General features: G+C 33.0%; 1 protein-coding gene across 15 annotated transcripts in view; it reads left to right on the top strand.

The window, feature by feature from the left end:
• BBX (BBX high mobility group box domain containing) overlaps positions 1-22342 on the top strand; it is a 349253-nt gene that overhangs the window by 123650 nt on the left and 203261 nt on the right. For 7 of the 15 annotated variants that reach the window (XM_074301097.1, XM_074301111.1, XM_074301112.1 and 4 more), the window contains one exon: positions 16228-16302. The exons of 6 other annotated variants lie outside the window; for them this stretch is intronic. The gene's annotated coding sequence lies outside the window, so the exon portion shown is untranslated. Of the gene's footprint in view, positions 1-16227; positions 16522-22342 lie in introns of those variants that run through there. 2 more of the 15 variants (XM_074301099.1, XM_074301108.1) reach the window with 2 other exon arrangements.

The following is a 22342-nucleotide window of genomic DNA, read 5'->3' on the forward strand; positions in this document are numbered from 1 at the left end:
CCATCATTTCAGGATCAAATATTAAATATCCTCGACTTTAAAGCTGTTTACAATCTGGAACTCTTCTATCTTTCCAGTCTTTTTACATCTTAATATTCCACATCTTCCTCCTCGCCTCCCTCACTACCATATACATGGCTTCCTTGCTTTTAATTGCACAATATGTTCCATTTCTAGAGTTGAGGCATTTTTCACTGGCTATTCTTCATTCCTGGGGGATTCTGTTTTCTCCTCACTCCAGTCTTCCCTGGTTTCTTCAACTTCCATCTTATCTGACAAATCTTTATTCATCCCCCCATAATTCTAATGCCTTGCTTCTGTTGATTATCTTCTATTTAAAACCCATATTTATCTTGTTTCTACATTAAGTTTTCATGTAGTGTCCCTCATGAAAGCAGGAACAGTCTTTTGCCTTTTTTATATCCCTAGCACAATTCCTGGCACATAGTGGGCACTTATTAAATGCTTATTGAATGGCTGCCCAGTGAATACCTAGCTACTTTATTAGCCCAACTAAATCTAATTAATAGTAGTCTATATGTCATATGATTTTTTACATTTAAAAGCACTTTATATGTGTCTTTACATTTTAGAAAAATATTTCTACTCTAAGATTAAATCATATTAAAAAATGCCAAAGTCAATATTAAGAAACTTTCAGATTCCCATTTCTGTCAACTCCCCTCCTTAGTATAAGCAATCAGAACCTAATGATTTCCATTTATGGGAGTTAACAAACACTATACTTGTTTGTACTTGTATCTGTGTCAGTCTTTCATGAAGGTATTCAGGTATGTCTAAATATAATTCAATTTCAAGTTTGTTTTTAATGAAGAAATTTATTTTTTAAGCACTTAAGACCTTTTTTCTTTTTGTTATTACTGTTTTTAAGGTGAATGTTTGGGAAGTCGGCCTTCAGAGAGGTTTAAACAACAATAAAGAGTGCACTAATATAAAAAAGTCCAGCCTTGATAAAATCATTTTTTCTCCTGCCTTCAAAGTAATTCTCTGAAATATACAATTTCAGCTGAAAGGGACTGTTCCGAAGGCAGGGGCAAAATGGCAAAGTCCCTGAGGGAGTCAATTATGAGGTATATTAAACCTGTAAAGATATTAACCTCGCAACCCTCAATTCCAGGATGGCTTTTACCACCCTGAAAGTTTCGCTAAAAATATGCTGACAGGCCAATTACATAAGATAATGAAATAAAAATATGGATCTATGTCTCTACATTATAAATTAGAAAATAAATCCCTATTCAAAATTGGGTCTGTGGTAGGGCCTTTGAGCTCCCATGATTTAAGTATAGCCTCTTCTTTTGGGGTATTTGTAAAATCCTATTTGAAAACTCAATTCTTTTTTCATGTGAAGGAAAGATTACCTGAATTTTAGGTTAATTCTATATTCCTTGGTATTTTTCTCTTTTTCTTCTCTTGTTGTTTATTCATGTGCCTGTAGGCAAGTCACTTTACCTGGCTTTCTTTACTTAGAAAATACAACTGTTTGCTATACTTTAATTATAGCACTAGTTTTGAAATCAACTCAATACTTGGAATTCAAAGCAACATTTCTCTGAAAATATGGGTGATGTTCATTTTTGCTTTTTCATTTCATTTGGGATTTACTTAACACAACATAAGCATCAGCCTATTATGTTAAAGAAATTATGTATTGGTACTGAATTCCTTATTTATACAACAGATTTCTGGAAGTTTTCCACTTAAGTCAAAATCAGCATATGCTAAAATCCTTTGTGCCTTAAGATGTTTAACTAGTTGCTATTATTATTGCTATAAGTTTAAAAAAAATTCCAACAACAACAATGTGCTACATAACATGTCCGTGTTATTTATAGTCTCACATTCCAAAGATTTTTTTCATCTAAGTAAATCCTTCGGCAGTTCACCATGTTTGACCCATGTCAGAACATAACATCCTTCCTTCTCTTCCCCATTATGTTGTTTCTCTAGGTCATCCAGGCGATGACACATGTTCTTTCTCATAGTATTTGTGTTTGTGTTATTTCACACTCATTCTTATTTTTGGCCTGGATTCTCATGATTTTAAATGAAATATAGTTTTTCCTTTATAAAATTAAACAGAAAAACATAGTTTTGTATTCATCTTTCTCACAATTAGTGCTTATCAATTCTGGGAAGGTGTTTGGACAGTGTTCTTCAGGGTAGTTTTTCCCCCTAGAAATAAGTGGTTCATGGACCAAAAATATTTGAGAAGCACTGAATTCCTGGTAGTGGTAACTTTCATGTTCTCTTATCCCTCAGATGCCTCCTACTGTTGTGTATTAAAGCCTGTAAACAAGACGAGAACTGACAGACTCATTCACAATGAAGTGAGTTTGCATGAACCCAAGTAATCAATTTTAGTTCTCAGCCAAGAGAAGTGTTCTGAGATATCATGTAACATATAATTTAGGATGTAATTTCAGGCCTCAACTTTGCCCAGATCGAGATCTATATTTTGCTAATCAGTACCAACTGCAGACTGAATTGGAAAATTTTAAATGATCACTTCTATGCTGAATTAAGAAATAGTCTTCCCAAAATTTTTGAAAAATTACAAAAAAATGTTGTGGTTCAGCTTCTATGTATGCTTATCCTTATTCCATATCTATTTACATATACAGAAAGAGTAAAGTTGGAGCCATTTAGCATATGTCCTCCAAATAGGCTATTGCTGATTCAATTTAATTCAAGCCAATAAAACAAGTGCACAAGACAATGATTTTTAAAAATTAAAGTATGTTTTTTGCAAATATAGTAAAATTCCTTTTAATTATAATTGGCCTTTCATTGAATTCATAATATAGAAATCTTAGTGTTGACTAATGGTGCCTCTCATTGTCTACCATTCATTTGAAGAGTTTTATAAAATAAAATACATTCTGAGTCAGAATGTATTGTAGGGGTAAGGGTGGGGATGGGAAGAGCAGCAGTGGGCATGAACGCATTGGAACAGCATTCCAGGTTCTTACCATTCTCTTAACACTATATTATTAACACTTAATATATTAACAATAATTATTAACACTTCTACTTGTGTTATCAAAAATCAGCTTAGGAAATTCATAGTTGATGTGGCTAAATTTTGGGAATAAACCATGAAGTCTAAATTTACATGTAAATGCAATTCGTTCCTTTGCAACCTGAACAATGGAACAGTTTCTTCAATTTTCATATGTATTTGTCAGTCTATATTGTTTCCTTTTAAGGAATATGACATTTTAAGACAATTACATTTCACAGGATAAGTGGGCATACATATACATATATAACATTACATGTTTTATGCTATATATGTGTATATATGCACACTTATCCTGTGGGTGCTTATACATACATATATATGTATGCATATATATGTATTTTAAGATGCTATAGAATTTTGCAAAGGTATAAATAACTTTGCAGTTGTATTTACTTTAAGAAAAAAGAAAATTCAGATTTGAGGGCCATTTCCTCATTGGCCAGCCCCATCTTGTCTGCCCTGAAACACACATACACACACACACACACACACAGAGAGAAATTTTAATGGGTTAATTATTTTCATTACACTCCCTTTGTTTAAAAAATGTTTCTAGTTTTTTTTTTTTTAAATTTTCATGGGTTATTCACTTTTTTAAATATAAAATTCCTTACTTTTTGGCAAAAAAAGTTGAGATAAGAAACTTAAAACTTAACTGTTAAAAATTACTGTCATTGTGATAAATTAGATGGGAAGATAAATAATCTCTGAAATTATAACATGGGCTACTGGGAAACTCATCAACAGAAGACAGGTTACTTTTCAGAATCAAATAATTTGTATAAAACAAGACTTTGAATGAAACAGGTTTGGTTGTACCTCATATTGTTATTTTAAAAAAAGCTTAGATATTGTTCTTGGTTCAGAAAAAAATAGTATTTTGGGACTTAGAATATGTAAGTGCAATTTACCCTAGTTATTGCTCCTGCTTGTTTTCAACCATTGACATAAAGTAAATTATTTCTCTATATGTTTTGACTAAAATCTGATAACTGCTAACAGCTGGTCCCTGTTGACAATAGCTGACTCCCAGGGGCAAAATCAAACATGGGAACTGCATGGGTTGGCAGGCATGGTGAAAGAAAAATATGCCAGCTGTAGTACACAGGTAAATTCTTACGGTTTCATGGGGTTAAAAAATAATAATTTCTTTCCTTTTGTAAAACGGCTTCTTATTATCTGTAGCCTACCTCCAGAGGCTGCTATTGTACAACTTTCTGAGGCCTTCCTGGTTATTTCTATGCTTTAATCTTTGTGACTACTTTAGGTTTTGACTGAAGTCTGTAAACCAATTTTAGGAAATTATGATATAGATATGGGTATTTTACATAAGATAGTGCTTAAAAGGAAAAAAAAATTGATGACAGTAATAGTTCTGAATTTCACTTGTGCAGATATGCCATAAAAATAAAACAAAAATCCCCAAACCATTTGTTAGCAGATGTGAGAACTATGATTATTATATGCGTCATTAGATACTCATGGCAAAGGATAAGCCTCCTTTAAGAACTTTCATTTCTATTTGATTCAGGAATATTTAGAATCTATTAACTAATGTTCCTATTCATTTGAACTTTAAATTTGAAATACAAGGAACATTGTACAAATTAAATGAAGCTAGTTACTAAATATTTAAAATTATATACAGAATTACCACCTAACCAGTAGCAGCTGAGGCACAGGAACATTTCCTGGGGATTAATAACCACTTGGACCATTTACTTGTACAGAGGCTGTTATTACAGATATAATATAGGAAAAAGTAGGATATTTGTATAGTTTTAGTGGACAATGCCATTTTAAGTGACAAAAGGAATTCCTACTGGAGTGAACTGTTTGTAGAGATTATTGCCCATATTTTAGTAATTAGACTCACCCTCACTGATTTTTGCAAGCCTTTTTTTTTTTTAAAGAGCATATTCTTAGTCATATATGAAAACTAACTCTTGATTTTTATACAAGAAGATTATATTAAAATGTTTTGAAATGCAAAGGAATCCTTTACATATTTGTCTTGCAAATTAAAACCAATAAGGAAAAACCAAGGTGGGGGGCGATAGAGAAGGGCATTCTTAAATGGAGAATCACTCTGAATGAAATAGTATCTTTTCCAGCAGAATTTAATTGTTGCATCAGAAGAAATGAAGTATAGGAATCTCTAAAGGAACTCACATTGTTTGAGATTTATAGATGACAAACTGTAGATTCAATTTAATTGAATGGTATCAGGAAAGAACAAAATTCTGCTTTCATGTGATACTCTTTATTTTGGAAATAGCATTTAAAGAAAAACCAAAATAAAAGGGACCAGTAAAAAAAAAAATCTGATTGATAAAGTAATTATGACTTTCTTTAAGCCTTTTTGGGGTTTGAATTTTTCTGTATCATGATTTTAAAAAGGAGGGAATACCAGTCTCTCTGTCTCTATCTTTCTCTCTTTCATACACAAGCACATGGCCACATACCTTCAGTGAAAAAGCTAATAAGCCAGTGTACTAGGGGTAGAATTAATAAAGGCCTTTTAACATTTGGGGGGCAATAGGAGAGTACTAGTGATGTTCATTCCATTTAATTCATCATACATTTACAAAGTGCTGACTACACTCAAAGCTAGGGACTGGGGATATCAGAATAACCTCTACCTTTAAAAATGCTTACATTTGACTGAAGAAATACATGAACAGCATGAGAGAACAGGAAGAAGCGACTGACAAGGAAGACCTTGAGAAGTCAGTGGCATTTTAACAGTGAAGATAGTATTTCTGAAGGGCAAAAATGAGGAGTGGAAGATTTTCCAAAGGTGGGCCATAGCTTATTTGAATTCATGGAATTGAGGTGAAATGTAGAATTCAAGAGTAATTTGCTACAGAGATCCTCAAATGTGAGTGTGTATAGTGAGTAAATCAGTTAGAAAGGTGAAATAATGGGTATTTCAAAGGTATGGCTGTAGGTATTAAATTAATAATTAAGAGAAGCAAAAATAGCAGTTTAAAAATCACTTTGCATGTGATTGTTTTATATTTCTCAAAGTACTTTGACTAAAGTTATTCCAGATACATTCAGAAACCCAGACTTTCTGTCAGTCTGTTTTATATTACTTTACAGGGTACAAATAATTTGGCAGATCTCCTATAATTACACGTTAGTTATTTTAGTTGGCTACCAGAATTTTAAAGGAATTCCAACTCTGACTTGTTATATTTTTGTGAAAGTATTTCTATTTTCTCAAACTGAAAGCCTTTGGCTTATGAGAAAATTCTGGGGGGAAAAAAAAAGCTAGAATGTATTTACTGGGTACTCTATGCACTGATTCAGAGTGAAGTGAATAGCAGTAGGACAATTTAGACAAACAATAACAACATTATAAAGAAAATTACTTTGGAAGATTTGAAAATACTGATCAATACAACAATAAACTATGATGCCCAAGGAATAAAGATGTAACACATTACTCACATCTTACCAGAAAAGTAATGAACTTAAAAAATAGAATAAGATGTACATTTTTGTAGGTGGAATTTATCCAATTTATCCAGTATGGAATTTATTTAGCTAGAGTATGCCTATTTATTATGATGATTCCATTTTTATTTTATGATGTTCTTCAGTGAGAGAAGTGAGAGACTTAATGTGTATAAAATGGGTAAAATTAAAAAAAAATACTTCCATTAGATCATATATTGATTTGGAGCTTGTTTACATTGTTATGACATGTGACATTATTGCTCATCCTCATTATCCTTGACCTCTCTACAGTCTTTGAAATTCTTGATCATCTTCTCATGCACTTCATTAGTGTCCCACAGGGTTCTGGGCCTGGGTCATGTAGTCTTCTTCATCTAAATTAATTCACTTGGTGATCTTATCAAATCTCAGGAATTTAATTACCCTATGTTGGTAATTCTTAAATCTGTCCTTTTCCAGTTTCTTACCTTCAGTTGTGTATCTCTAATTTCTTTCAGACATCTTAAACTGGATGTCCAGTAGACATCTTAAACACAACATATCCCAGATTGACTTATATTTCTTTCAAAATCATCCTCCCTTTCTATCTTTCCTTATTTCTATAGAGAGCAACACCATTCTCAGCCTAGGAGTCATCCTTATCTCCTCACTATTTCTCACTTTTCTTCCTTTCTTCTCCTTTCCCCACCCAATTCAATCTGTTCTCAAGGCCTATTGATTGACAGTCAGTTGGCCTTCTTCCTTCTTACATAAGACATTCTATCATTCATCTCACTGGGTGGATGACCCCTATGCTTGGAATCCATTTTTTTCGCCTTTTAGAATCTCTAGTTTCCATCAAATCTTATCTCAAATACCATCTTTTATATTTCACTTTTCCTGATCCTCTTAGCTTCTACTGCCACTCTCTTCTATTTACCTTGTATTTATTTTATATACATTTCATCTATATTTATATATGTGCATACTATTTTACCCAAAAGGATATTATCTTTTTGAGGAAAAAACATGTTTTATTTCATCTAGTCTTTTCACCTATACATCCTAGGATGCCAAGTGATTTTAAATGCTTATTCCATTTGTATCCTCAATGCTTAGTATAATGCTTGGTTCCTTGTAAATGCCTAATGTGTAGTTTATTAATTGACCAACTGATTAATTTACTTTTCTACTTGCAGGACTTTTTTTTTTTTTTTTTCTTCTTCTCTTTAATCAGCTACGTGTTGTAAGCAACATATTGCTGGATTTTACTTTCAGATCCATTCTTAGTTTTTGTATGAATTTTTCCTATGGACAATTAGTCATGGGCTGTTAGAGCATTTCTTATCCCACCCACCCCCCTTTAAGGAAAAAATAACCTAGAGAAAAAAAGGGAATTGATTTAATCCATGGTTGGGTTCCATTCAGTGAAAAATGTTCTTCCTACTCTCCCTTCAGTCAACTCATCTCCAGATTCTTAGTCTTGTCCCTTCCTTCCTTCCTTCCTTCCTTCCTTCCTTCCTTCCTTCCTTCCTTCCTTCCTTCCTTCCTTCCTTCCTTCCTTCCTTCCTTCCTTCCTTCCTTCCTTCCTTCCTTCCTTCCTTCCTTCCTTCCTTCCTTCCTTCCTTCCTTCCTTCCTTCCTTCCTTCCTTCCTTCCTTCCTTCCTTCCTTCCTTCCTTCCTTCCTTTCTTTCTTTCTTTCTTTCTTTCTTTCTTTCTTTCTTTCTTTCTTTCTTTCCTTCCTTCCTTTCTCCCTTCCTTCCATTTTTCTTCTTTCCTTCTTCCCTTCTTCCTTTCTCTCTCTCCTCCTTCTTTCTTTCTTTATTGTTTCTTTATTTCTTCTTTCCTTCCTTCCTCCTTTCTTCTTTCCTTATTTCTTTCTTTTTTCTCTCCTCCCTCATTTCTTTCTTTCCTTCTTTCTTTCTCTCTCTTTCCTCTCTCCTTCCCTCCCTCCCTCTCTTTGTTCTCCTGCCTTCCTTCCTATCTTCCTTCCTATCTTCCTTCCTTCCTTCCTTCCTTCCTTCCTTCCTTCCTTCCTTCCTTCCTTCCTTCCTTCCTTCCTTCCTTCCTTCCTTCCTTCCTTCCTTCCTTCCTTCCTTCCTTCCTTCCTTCCTTCCTTCCTTCCTTCCTTCCTCCCTCCCTCCCTCCCTCCCTCCCTCCCTTCCTCCCTCCCTTCCATAATAAGACTTTTAACACATGAATTTTCTTTTTCTTTCTTTCTTTCTTTTTTGTTCATGTGTATTCCATTCTCAACTCTTTCCTTCCCTGAATTCCTTTTCTCCAGTTGCCACTTTATTTTATTGTAATTTACTTCCACTCTCTGCTCTTGTCCTTTCGTCCTCAAATTTCACTTTCTGGTTCAGATAATGGTTGTTCATCCAGTGACCTCTCCTGTATTTCATTTATGCTTATATTCTTTTCTGCTGTTTTGCCCCAGTTACTAGAAATAGCACATTACTCTCTTGTCCTCCTCCTTTCTTTCTTAAGATTTTTACTTTTCTACTCTTTTATTTCTTTCTTTTTAAATAGTCAGCAAAAAAATCAGTATCCAGATTCTGTGCTCAACCTCAACACGCATTTTCCCATTGTCTTTTAGATGAACTTCAGTTCCAACTCAGTGGTAGTCTATCTTTCATATCACTCGTTAAAACAGTGTCTTCCCCCTTGCCCCAGCTCCTGCTGAACAATGTAAGATGATAAAAGTGCTGTATGATTTTCTAAATATAAAGTTTTTCCACTTGTGCCCCCTTTTTTGCCCAAGAAATTTTTACCTGATCCTAGGTGGTGTATATACATACATACATACACATGTACATATGTGTGTGTGTGTATAAAAGACATACAAATCCAACATTTACTGATAAATGATAATAAATCATAGTTTTGTCACCCACACATTCAGTTATGAGATTCCATCTGGGGTTGCAAACCATAATTTTAAAAGTGTGTCTTTAGAATATTCTCTTCTATTTAATTTTTGTGACAACTGATTTAATAGTATATCAGCATAAAATTCACATCCCTGACATAGTAACTTAGAATAAGTAAAGTCAATAGTGTAGATAAAGGACAACTTTTATACACTGTGGCAAGAGATTGAGGAATGTGTTGAAGATTGGTTCATAATCTTTAGTATACATGAGTGACAAGAAGGAAGTTCAGCCATTAAAAATAATCTGGGCACTTTTGGACTTTTGGGATTCATAATGTAATAGCAGATGGGATAATGGATGGTTGTATTTCATTTGTTTTAGGATAGATGATTTTTAAAAAGGGAAATTTACTTTGAAAAACAAAGATTGTTGCTTGTAGACTGACATGTGGCTGTTAGCTTATTGTAAGGGCAAGTCAGTCAAAGAGTGCTTAGGTGGTGTTTTCTACACCTGTGTTGGCTTTAAGCTATCACACAATTTCCCAGATTAGAAATACTCTCATTCAAAGTGGGAACTTATTTTTAACATTAAAGCTGAATTCACTTCTTTGGTTTCTTGATTTGGTTCTATTCTGATCTAAAAATCACCAGGATTCTTTGTTCAGAAGAATAAAAAATCATTTATTTATTCCTTTAGCTAGCTTTATTCCTTCAGTGAATTGATGAGCATTTATATCACTTCTCACCTTTTCCAGGGACGTGTTTTTCACTATTTTCACGAAATAATTACTGTAGAACATGATTGTAGGGAAGAATTAGGAATGTTTGCTTTTTTAAACTTCATTGAATTTATAGTTATTGATGAAAATAAGCTAAAGTGATGCAGTTCAGTCCAAATCCTCATTCATTACATTTGTTTCATATTCTGGAGCCTAGCAAATGTTTATTGATTATCCATTTCACATGGAATAGAAATTCAAAGGGAAGTTGTACAGTAAATACACAATAGACCTTCTGTATCTTAATATCATGTCTCTCCAGATTTCCACTTTGAAATCATCAGAACTATGGGCCATTGTAGAAAGATATTACAGATTCTTTTTTTAAAGGGGATATGCTCTGACTATTTTGTTGCTTGGGAATTTATAGGTTAAGGTATTAATTTGAGATAAAGATGGACTCACACTGACCAAATGGGGTGTTTTGCTTGAAATGTTGAGCATATAGTTGTAGACAAGTATTTCTTGAAATAAATTGTTTTCAAAGTAAATGAGTAAATGAAAATTTTTACAAGGGCTGAGGAAGACTAATTTTTTACTTTGATCTTTGTTCTTCTCAGCAAAGCAAACATAAATACAGACAGAAACTAAACCCTACAACTCCCAAAGGCAAAACAACACAACCAACTTTTTGAGATATTAAAACAATGTCCTAGGTAATTGTCATTTAAGGAGATAGCAAACTAAGGGACCTAGTTAAGCATTACATTGGAGACAACCTTTCTGATTCTTTTCCTGAGGAGAGAATAATAGAATAATATAATTTTGTGTGTTCTGAAAGTCTTAGTGAAGGCTTAAGCTTTAATAAGTGAAAAGTGTATTGATATATGAAGTACTCTATATATTGCAATTTAGCCACTAATATGACATTAACATAATCAGATAACACTGTTTAACAATACATTTACATACACACAATTATTCATTGTTGTTTAGTTGTCTTATTCCACTTTATTCATGAAGTTTTCTTGGTAAAAAATATTGTAGTTGTTTGCCACATATCCCCATTTTACAGATTAAAAAACTTAAGTAAAGAGGGGTTAACTTGCTCAGGGTCACAAAACTACTAGATGTCTGAGGCCAAAATTAGAACTTACATCTTTTTGACTCTAAATAGTCTATCCACTGTACCATCTACCTACCCATTTATTACTATAATCTCTTTTTAAAAACATTTTCCATGTAAAAATAATTTTACCACCTGGGTTTTTTAAATTGTGAATTTGAAATTTTCTCCTTGTCTCTAGCCCCCCTCATTGAGAAGGCAGGCAATTTGATATAGGATATATATGTTCAGTCACTGAACACATATTTTCATATTAATCAGGTTATAAAACTCAGACCAAAAAAAAAGAACAACCCCAAAGAAACTAGAAAAAAAAATATTTTTTAAAGTAGGCTTCAATCTGTATTCATACTCCATCAGTTTTCTTTAGGAGTGAATAGAATTTTTCATTATAACTTCTTTGGAATTGTCTTGGATCATTGTATTGTTGAGAATAGCTAAGTCATTCAAAGTTGATCATACCATAATATTGCTGTTACTATGTACAATGTTCTCTTAGTTCTACTTCATTTGCATCAGTTCAGGTAAGTTTTCCCAGATACCTGCTTTTTATTTCTTACAGCATAAGAATAATTACATCACAACACATAACACAACTTGTTTAGCCATTTCCTAACTGATGGACATTTCCTGAATTTCCATTCTCTGTCACTACAAAAAGAACATATAGATTCTTTTTTAAAATTTCCTCTTATGGATATAGACTTAGTGGTGGTAATGCTGGGTCAAAAGATAGGCACAGTTTTATAGTACTTTAGACATAGTTCCAAATTACTCTCCAGGGTGGCTGAATCAGTTCAAAACTTGACCAGTATTACATTATCCTTGCCAACATTTATCATTTTCTTTTTCTGTTATATTAGCTTGTCTTATAGGTATGAAGCAGAATTTCACAGTAGTTTTAATTTATATTTTTCTATTCAGTAGTAATTTTAAGCATTTTTTTCATATTTTTTCTTTGGAAAAATCCTGCTTATATCCTTTGACTATTTTTCAGCTAAGGAAATGACTGATGATCAGTCTTACAAATTTGATGTGATTCTCTACATATTTGCAAAATAAGGCCCTTGTAATTGAAAACTGCTGTAAAATTGTTTTTCCTGTATTTGTGCTTTGGCTGCAGTAGTGTGTTTCTATAAATCTTTTTAAATTTAATGTAATCAAAACTACCCATTTTACACCCAGAATGCTCTCTATCTCTTGTTTCCTCGTACATTCTTTCCTTGTCATAGATCTACGAGGTAAACTATTCTATGCTCTATTAATTTTCTTATGGGATCATCCTTTATGTTTAAATCATGTAGCCATTCTGACATTATCTTGGTATATAGGGTATGAGATGTTAGGATAATAATCTCTTAACCAGTGAATTTAAGTGGCTCTCATATCCTTATCTTTCCTGACCTCTCTGCAGCCGGTGTTGACCACTCTGCCCTTCAGCTTTTCATATCCTCTTTCCTGATTCTCTTCCACTTTCCATCAATCTCCTTTGCTGCATCTTCATTCAGGTCTTGGCCATTAACCATGGAGGTGGTCTGCTCTGCACCCTTTTCTTTTCTCTTTCTATATTGTTTCAGTTGGTGATCTTATCAATTCCCAGATTCATTTATCATCTAGGCATATTATAGTTTACTGATCTACTTATCTAACTTTCACTTCTCTGCTAACCTCCACTGTCACATCTTCAGTTATCTATAGGAAATCTTGAACTGAATATTTTACCGACTGAACTTATCCTGTCCCAAAGTGAACTCATCTTTCCCCTTAAATACTCCTCATTTTCTAGCTTTTATATTTTTTGGAGGGCATCACTATCCTACTAGTCACCTAGGCTTGCAATCTCGGTATAGTCTTCAACTTTTTCCTTTCTTAGCTCCTCTATATCCAATTGATAGCCGAGTCCTGTTCATCCTACCTTTATGTTATCTTTCATATTTGTTGTTGTTGAGTTGTTTTTGACTCTTTGTGACTATTTGGGGTTTTCTTGACAAATAATCAAGAGTGGTTTGCCATTTCCTTCTCCAGCTCATTTTACAGATATGGAAACTGAGACAAACAGGGTTAAGTGACTGGAGCAGGGTCACACAACTTGCAAGTCTCAAAGTCTAGACTTGAATTCTGGAAAATAAGTCTTTCTGAATCCAGACCCAAATCTCTGTGTACTATGGAGCCTCCTAGCTTCCCTGTTATATCTTTCATGGATGTCTTTTTCTCCTCTTACACTCTCAGCATCCTAGTGCATTCAATATCACCGCATGCCTGGATTGATGCAGTAGCCTTCAGATTTTCTCCTTTCCATAAATCTTTCCCCATTCCAGTCTATCCTCCATTAAGGCTCTCAATTTGATCTTCCTAAAGCACAGGTCCGACCATGTCCCTCAGCATTCAATCAACTTAAGTATCCACTTCAGTATTCCCCTATCACTTCCAGGATCAGATATAAACCTGGCTGTTTGGCATTCAGATGCTTTCATAGCTTGATCCCTTACAATTTTACAATATTTTTATACAGTACTTCAACCTCATTCCCAACCCCTAAGAACTTTGCCCTGTCATCACAGGGCCCTCCTTGTTCTTAGAACAGGATACTCCATCTGTTGATTGCATCCATTTTTACGTATGAAATTCTTTCTCTAACGTTACAGTTCTACTTTCTGGCTTCCTTGGCTTTCTTCCAGTCCCAGATAAAATTTCACCTTTTGTAGGAAGTCTTTCCCAATCTGCTTGATACTAGTGTCTTCTTCCCTTTGATTATCTACAAAATATCCTATGTACACCTTACTTATTTACATATTTCCTTTCCCCTCCAGAGGTGGAAAACCTTTTTTTTTTTTTTTTTTTTTTTTTTCTGCCAAGGGCCTTTTGGATATTTATAACATCATTTGGGGGCCATATACAATAAAGAAGTCAAGCAGTGGGAGTTTATGCAAATGATTTCACTGGCTTTCCAAGGCCTGCTGCTGGAGATTTCCTGCTCCCCCTGCTTAGATTGTAGGCTTTTTGAGAATGGGTAATGTTGCTTTTCTCTGTATCCCAGCACTTAGCACTATATCTGGTCCACACTTTTGTGCTTTAAAATACTTGTTGACTAATAACTGATTATCATCTGTAAGCAATTTCTTGATCAATAGAAAATAAAAAAGGGAGAACATTATGAAATTGGATCTATTTGATTTGGAACAGCCAATTTATTCTTTAGTTTTCAATTATTTCTCTCCAATGTCTGTATTTTTATTAATAATAACCAAAAGAAAAAAGATATTCTTAAGGCAGTTATGAGTTGGGAAGTGAACAAAATTATTAACATCCAAGAGTAATCTGGAGAGTGAAAAATCAGCATATTTGCTTTTTTAAAAAAATTTGGTCAGCATTAATAATAGTATCTTATATATTTTAAATCTAAAAGGAGAAATAGGACAGAAGTAAGGTGGTTTGGCATAACTATTCAAAGAACATTTATGTAGTTTAATTTAAGATGAATAGTAAATATATCTTAACACTAGTAAAAATAAGAATTCAAATCATACCATAAGTTATGAGTAACATTGACTCCAGCTTTAATTATACTGCATATTAAAAAAAAAAAAACTTTTGTTTTTAAAAATCTTTTAATTAAGAAATGTTCCCTAAAATATTTACTTATAAAATATTTTATATTATCATTTGCTAAAAGATAAATGTTACAATATTAAGGACATACTATTCAATCTACCTCTCATTTAAATTTAACATATAACAAAAATTAACCAGATGATGCCTTCAGATCTTGAAATATAAATATAAAAACTCTTCTCAAAACCCAGTCAAAATATAAGTGGTTAATTGAAACAATTCTTGTATGTTTCCCTGAAAGATTTCGATTGCTTGCCTACAAAGAAATGAGTGAATGAATATATTGTGTGTAACCACACACTACCAAATAATACTTTATTCATTTTCCAGCTATTGTTTCTTTTAATAACATTGGGTGTCAGTTGAATCATCTAATTTGAGATAGGATTACTCAGATGGGAATAGTTACACATTTGGGTATTTCGTATGTACGTTCCATTCCTTGTATATAATAGAACAAATTTGGAAACACTCTTCTGCAGGCCCATAACGAGTCATCGTTTTAGCCAAAATGCAGGGAGTGGATTTTTAGAGTATGGTCTAGTTTCTGAATTGATTAGAAACATTCTATCACCATATAATAATGGTAGAAAATAATATGTTTGCCCCCTTGGTTTTGAATCCAATGAATTTATTAGTCTACAGAGTAAATAGATGGGTGCTGCATGGGAAATGTATAAAGATATCTTCTTTAAAAGGTGATAAGAAACATGATTGATGTATATTTAGGTGTTTTATTGGCATAGTTAAATGTGTGATTAAATTAAGTTCTCTGATTACTTTTGTTTCCATTGTTGATTTTGACCATTTTTTTCAGCCTTTTAAGACAGAAACTGATTTTTATTATTTTTTTCCTTCTTTTTTTCTCTCTTCAACTTTTTATTGCATTACTGTGTTTTTCTCCTTGTTTACAAGGCAATTAAATATACATATATTTATATGTGCTTTATTTAAATTTATTTACATAATTATATATTAAATACATATGATTATAAATTCATGTTATAATTTAATTTGCCTATTACGGATAAATTTGCTGATGTATATACGATAAATACTTAAACATGTTTTTCAAGTTTGGTGGAATCAATTATTCAAAGTAATTTAGCATTCAATCCAGATAGTAGTTTAAAACAGAATTGTTTTTGAAGAATGTATAATGTATTTATTTTTTCAGGAGAGATCCTATCTTTTCATTATTGTTGGTATATCCACCCTAACTCTAAACACTTTAATTAAGAGAGGGACCGTAAAAAAGTTCCTTCCGTTAAGTTTCCCTCTTCTTGACTGTCTGGATGTTGTGCATTGAAATCAGGGAACATTTGCAAAAGGAGTGTGAGTTTCAGCTTTATGTGAAAAAGCCTTCAGGGCTCACCTTTGTAACCACTTTGCTATGGGTCTTCCACAGAATCCTGGCGCATCACAGAAGCTGGAAGTTCTGATGTTCCATTGAAATCACAATGGAACGTCGTGACTTAACCTGGTAAGGGCAGCACTGAATGTGCTTCTGATTTAAGTACCCGGAAACAGTGAAGCCGGCAAGAAATATGTCGTTTCAGAGTTGGTCTCAGCTTTTCCCCAACTGTTGGGTTCCTCTTCCGTATTGATCAAGGAAGTGTGACAGTTGGTTTACAAATTTTTTCTTCTGAACCTATGTTTATTGATTGCAATTTTTAAAAGGGCATTTAACCGTCATCATCACGTAAGTTAACTCTTCCTTTCAAATGATCCGTTTTTAATGAATTACTTCAAGGTGCAGTAATGTGTGTTTCCACAATTGATTGCCATTGATGAAAGTCAAATTATTCAGCATTAGGGAAATCGGGAGGCCAAATAGCTAATTTGGTGAAGTCGGTCTGTTTCTTTAAAAGCTGATTTCTTCTCCAAATTTTGCTTTAGTCCTCCAAAAATGATGAGATTTACTAAGGCAGTGTGGGACATTTCTTGTCATATAGTCTGATTAAGAATTACTTAAGTGGTTGAAATCATGTATCTAGTTGAGATTGTATTTATGTTTAAAAAAAATACCCTTCAATAAAGGGGGGGAAGGTGAGATTTAAAATGCATACACATCAAGTAACATAAAGCATTGAGTCTCATTGATACTGTAGCTTTATATTGTTAGAATGAAATTAATTTTATTTTCAACACATTTGCATTAGAGAATAGCAAGACTAGTGGGATAAACCATGTTTTAAAACAAACACCTTCAATTAAACTTTTAATGTCAGTTAGACTGATGCTTGGAATAAAAATATTCCCCCATTCCAAGTAAATGTTTTCCTTATTGATACTTAACTGGGTATTTATAGTACTATTAAAATAAGTAGAATTCTCATCTGTAAACAGTTTACTGTAAATTAGAATAAACAGACAAATCTCATCGACTCCAAAGCTTAAGGAATTAACTTTTTCTTGCTTGATTGAATTGCCTAATTAAATCAGAATTGACCTGAAAACTACTTTTGTTTCATCCTTTTAAGCAACATTTCTAAAATGTGTGAGTCAACTTTTCTGTCCTTGTTGCAAATAATTTAGTATGTAGTTGGTGACTTGAGGATTTTGTAAGGTCTTGGTGTTATCATTCTGAACACTCATTGTCTAGATCTAGATATAGATGGTGGAGAGTATTTGAGTAAGTGATCATAGTGCATGCCTGGAGTTTATAGGTTTTTGTTGTTATTTTAAAAATAAATTCCATCTGTCAGCCAGGGAATTAATTGTCTGTTAACACCTGCTTCTTTCTCTTGAAAGTAGAAAATTAAGAATTCATATTAATTGAGGCTTTTCTCTAGCTGTGGTTCTATTAATCTTAGTATTATACCATTTCAGTTGACTAGCCTATGTGTGCTTCAGAAATAAATATTGAAAAGTTAAATCAAAATCTTTTGTGCTAGCACACAAGGACACAATATATGTATTAAAGAGTGCAAAGAAAAATAAATGTTATAGAAATTTGAGTGCCTTAGAAATACATTGCATGAATATAGAAATCTAATGAAGATATATTTTCTAATACATTTACTAAAAAGCTAAACTACATATGGGTATCTGCTTTGATTTATTAGAAAGAGGTGTGCATATATATGTATGTTTATATTTAATGACTAAAATTATGTATAAATATAATATATAAAATGAATTGATCAATTAAAATCTTTTAGAAAGGATTAGAACGTAAGAAATAATAAGGTTGGTTAGTTCAGTGAGTTTAGGAAGCCAGTAATTTGTTTTTATCACTGGAATTAATCATCAAAATATTTTCTTACATATTACAAGTGTGAGAAGTCTTATATATTCCATTTGTAGCATAAGCCAAAGATTGAAAGAATGTGTCATTTTGAAATCAAGTATCATAGAAATTAGTCAAATATTTGAATAGCCTTTTGTGGAGTCCGTATCAAAAGAAAATTATATTTCTACCTAAATCAAGAGCTTTGAGCCTATTTGTGCAAGAAGAAATGAAAATGAAAAATGAATATAAAGGAATGTAATTTCAAGACTTTTTGGTTTTTCTCTCATTAAATAGTTCAGTCAATAAGGGAAGGGATAAAAGGGAACAAATATTAAGTAATTGCCTGCTATGTGGCAGACAATGTGCTAAGTTCAGAGATAGAAAGGAAAAAAAATTAGTCCCTGCTTCTAAGGAACTCACAGTCTAATGAGGGAGAAAATATGCAATAGCTATGTAAAAACAATATATATATATATATATATATAGTGTATGTGTGTGTGTGTGTGTGTGTGTGTGTGTGTGTGTATATATATATATAGTGTGTGTGTGTGTGTGTATATATATATATAAAAAACAGAATAAATTAGAGGTTATCTCAGAGAAATAATTGCACTAATTTTAAGAAAGTCTAGGAGAAGATTTTTGCTGAAGGAGGGATTTAGTTAAAATGTAAAAGAAACCAAAAAATGTAGATGTCGGAATGAGGAGGGAGAGAATTCCAGACATGAAGGACAGCCAGTGAAAATGCTGAGTTGGAAGAGTTGGAGTGTCTTAGCCAGTTTTCCACAAGGAGACCAGTGTCAGTCATTAGATTACTGAGTACAATCCAATGTAAGACTGGGGAGATAGGAAGGGAGCTTTTATAAAGGTTTTATATTTGATCCTAGAAATAAGGAACACTGGAGTTGACTGAATATGCAGTGCTGTGGTTAGATTAGGGCTTTGGGAAGATAGTTTGAAACAAAAAGCCCAAACAGAAAGCTACCAAGCAGTAGTCTGAAAATGAGCAGATAAAGGTCTGCATCTGTGTGATGGAAGTATCAGGAGAAATGAAGAGGAGTGTATGTGAGGGATGTTAACAAAGGTAGAAAAGATAGGCCTTTAGGATTGATTGGATATTAAGAGTTTACAAAGAGTTAAGAGTTAAGGATAATACATCTAAGATATGAGAATGGATGGTAGAAGTATGTTAATATCCTTGATAATGAAAGAGAATTTTAAAATAGGGGAAGGTTTTGAAGAGCAAAGATACTGAATTCAATTTTGGAGATAACTGAGTTTAAGATGTCTATCACCCTCTAGGTAAAGATGTTTAATAAGCTTTAGTCAGGAAGGAAGTTAGAACTTGATAGATGTGAAAATCATCGATATATAGATTGAGAGTTGAATTCATATTAAATAAATTGAAACTAAAATGAGTCTTTTACTGACCAAATCCATCTGCATGCAGTTTTCTAGGGAAAAAAATATCAAGAAAATGGGAAAGAAGTTGCTTTGCTTCTTGTGTCAATAACAGCTATGCATGCCATTATAATTCAAATATCAGTCTATCAATATTATGGTCATCTTAAAGAATGGCCATTGAGTCTGCTTTGAAGAGGATGAAGCAAATACTAAATCATTAAAGCTTTAGAGTGTTAATCTTACAGTTTTGCAACATCCTTAAAAGAGATGTTTATAAACATCTATATCTTATATTAATTTAGCACTAATTCTTTGAAAAGCCTTGATATTTTGAGAGATAAAGAGAACAACAGTGGCTCAATTGGAACCTGCTGGGAGCTTACAGTCTACAATGGAAAACAAGAAATTCTCTCTCTCACACACAAATCCACACAAATGATTAGAGAATAGAATATGAAAGCACAAATAAAGTATGAGATTTGGGGAAGTTTTAGAATAGTGATTCTATTGATTTTGACTGTATATATCATGGAAGAATGCACGGAAATGGCATTTAAACTGTACTTTCTAGGATGGGTAGATATTGCATAGATAGAATTAAAGGGGATTTGTGCTTCCGGGTGAAGCAACATAATGAGTAAAGGTATAAAGGTGGGAAAGTATTAATAATATTTGGGGAATGGGAAAAGTGAATAATGGTATTTAAGTCCAGAAGATTAAAATAAAGTCAAATTGAGAAAAGGACTTTGAATCCCAGGTGAAAGAATGTTAACTTTATTTATTGGAAGTAGGCAATTGCAAGTCATCACTGAAAATTTATGACAAGATAGTTATATAGTTGTTACCATGTTTTAGAAAGACAGCTGTCAGTATCAACAGCTATATAAACAGTTATGTCTCATAGAGAAAGATGAACAAATGGAGTTACATACACCTCAGATGTGATCACAGGTTTGAACATATTGTGGAGTCCATGCAATTATATAGTTTGACAAGAGGAGGAACTATTTATAAAAAACCGCATCAAGATATTTGTATTTGTTGAGGTAGAATCTAAGATGTTTGGAAGCTAAATAGATGTGGGGATTGAGAGAAAGTCAGGAATTATAGAAGACCTTTAGACTGAGGATTTAAATCTGGATAATAGAATCATGAAGAGAAATAAGGAAATCAAAACAAAAGGCTTATTTGAGGCTAAGATGGTGAGCTCAGTTTTTCAACTTTTAGAGTTTAAGGTACTAGCAAAACAAGGTGAAGATGATCAACATATTGAAACTGTGGTACTTGAACTATCAGAAAGGATCTGAATTTGAATTATACCTCACATAGTAGTTTTGTGAGTTTGGGCAATTTCACTTGAGATTCTGAATTTCATGATCCTATAAACCCGAAATGTGAGTGTTATATATATTTATATGTGTGTGTGTGTGTGTGTGTGTGTGTGTATATATATATATATATATATATATATATATATATATATATATATATATATATATATATATATATATATACTGCAAAGGAATGATTCTATGTAGGATTCAAGAGGAAGAAGACCTAAGAGGAAGCTGAGAAATGATCAGATCAGAAAGCATAGCAGAGACAATAATGAGAGATCCTTCGGGCAAGTCAAGGGTGGTGAAGACTTACGGGAAGGATGGGATGAGTAGTGTCAAAAGCTGGGCAAACTATTTGTTGGATTAGTGGGGGATTAAAAAAAAGTGCATCTATTGAAAGAAGGTTGGAGGGAGAAAAACAAACAAACAAAAAACAGGCCCCAAACTAAAATAGAAGCTTGGCCAAGGTTAATGGAATTGGAGGGCTATGCAAAACTCTCCTGAGCAAGAGATTCTTCTCTTCTCCCACTCCTCTTTCCTGTTTTGAATTACTCTTCTATAAAAAATAAAGGTGATTATCAATATTGGAAGGAAGGAGGGCATCTTGTCAAAATGTCTATATTTTAGTCATCAGCTACCCACTGAGAATGATGAGATCTTTCTTTATGATTGTAGTACACCTGGCAATTTTGGATGCCTCTGTAAATATTAAAAGATTTGCAAGAGAGTTTAAAAAGTTTTTTTTATTATTGTATTTGACACCTTACTGATCTCAATGCTTCTGAGCTTTCATTCTACTCAATAACAGTTCTACATAGTCCTGTGCAAGGGAAACCTGATAATCCTTTTGAATACAATTAGGTGAAAAGAGGCCCATATTTGGAGTCAGAACCTGGTTTTGAAACTCAGCTTGTGCCATCTTTGGACAAGTTATCGTTCCTTTTAGAGCCTCTTGATTATCTTATCGGTAAAATGGGTGATTTGAACTAGCTAATCACTGAGGTTCCTTCTTGGGCTAAATTTGTGAATGGATCAAAATCTACAAGGTATTTCTAAAACCATTTATCCTACTCCCAACCCCACCAAATCCTTCTTTGTAAATGCTAATTTGGGACTTAATGAACTGGATTGTCATTGGATATTTTGACTGAAAATTTCAATCATTCTTTAAACTTCCCTTAATATGATCAGGACTATTTTACTGAACTTTTAAAGTAAAATCAAGCTTCTAGGATTCCTTAATTTACAATCAAGAATCCTTGACATTGGAAACAACCTGTTTAATTATCTACTTCTTTTCAGATACTCTTAATATCTATTTGCCTCTCATTTTGGAGGGAGGGGAGATTGCCATTAAAAAAACCAAACACAAAACTATTACTTCTAGTATTAGTTCTTCTCCCATGAAATAAATGAAAGTGAATGCTTCAAAACTTTCGGAATTAACTTTAAGAATTTCAAAGGAAGACTTAAAAAAAAAAAAAAAACCACAAAAGGTCTGCTTTTAAGATCTATTTATCTTCCAAGGGGTTCCATACCTAAGAAAT

The sequence above is a fragment of the Sminthopsis crassicaudata genome, chromosome 3 (genome assembly GCF_048593235.1).
Source record: "Sminthopsis crassicaudata isolate SCR6 chromosome 3, ASM4859323v1, whole genome shotgun sequence".
NCBI classification, from domain to species: domain Eukaryota; kingdom Metazoa; phylum Chordata; class Mammalia; order Dasyuromorphia; family Dasyuridae; genus Sminthopsis; species Sminthopsis crassicaudata.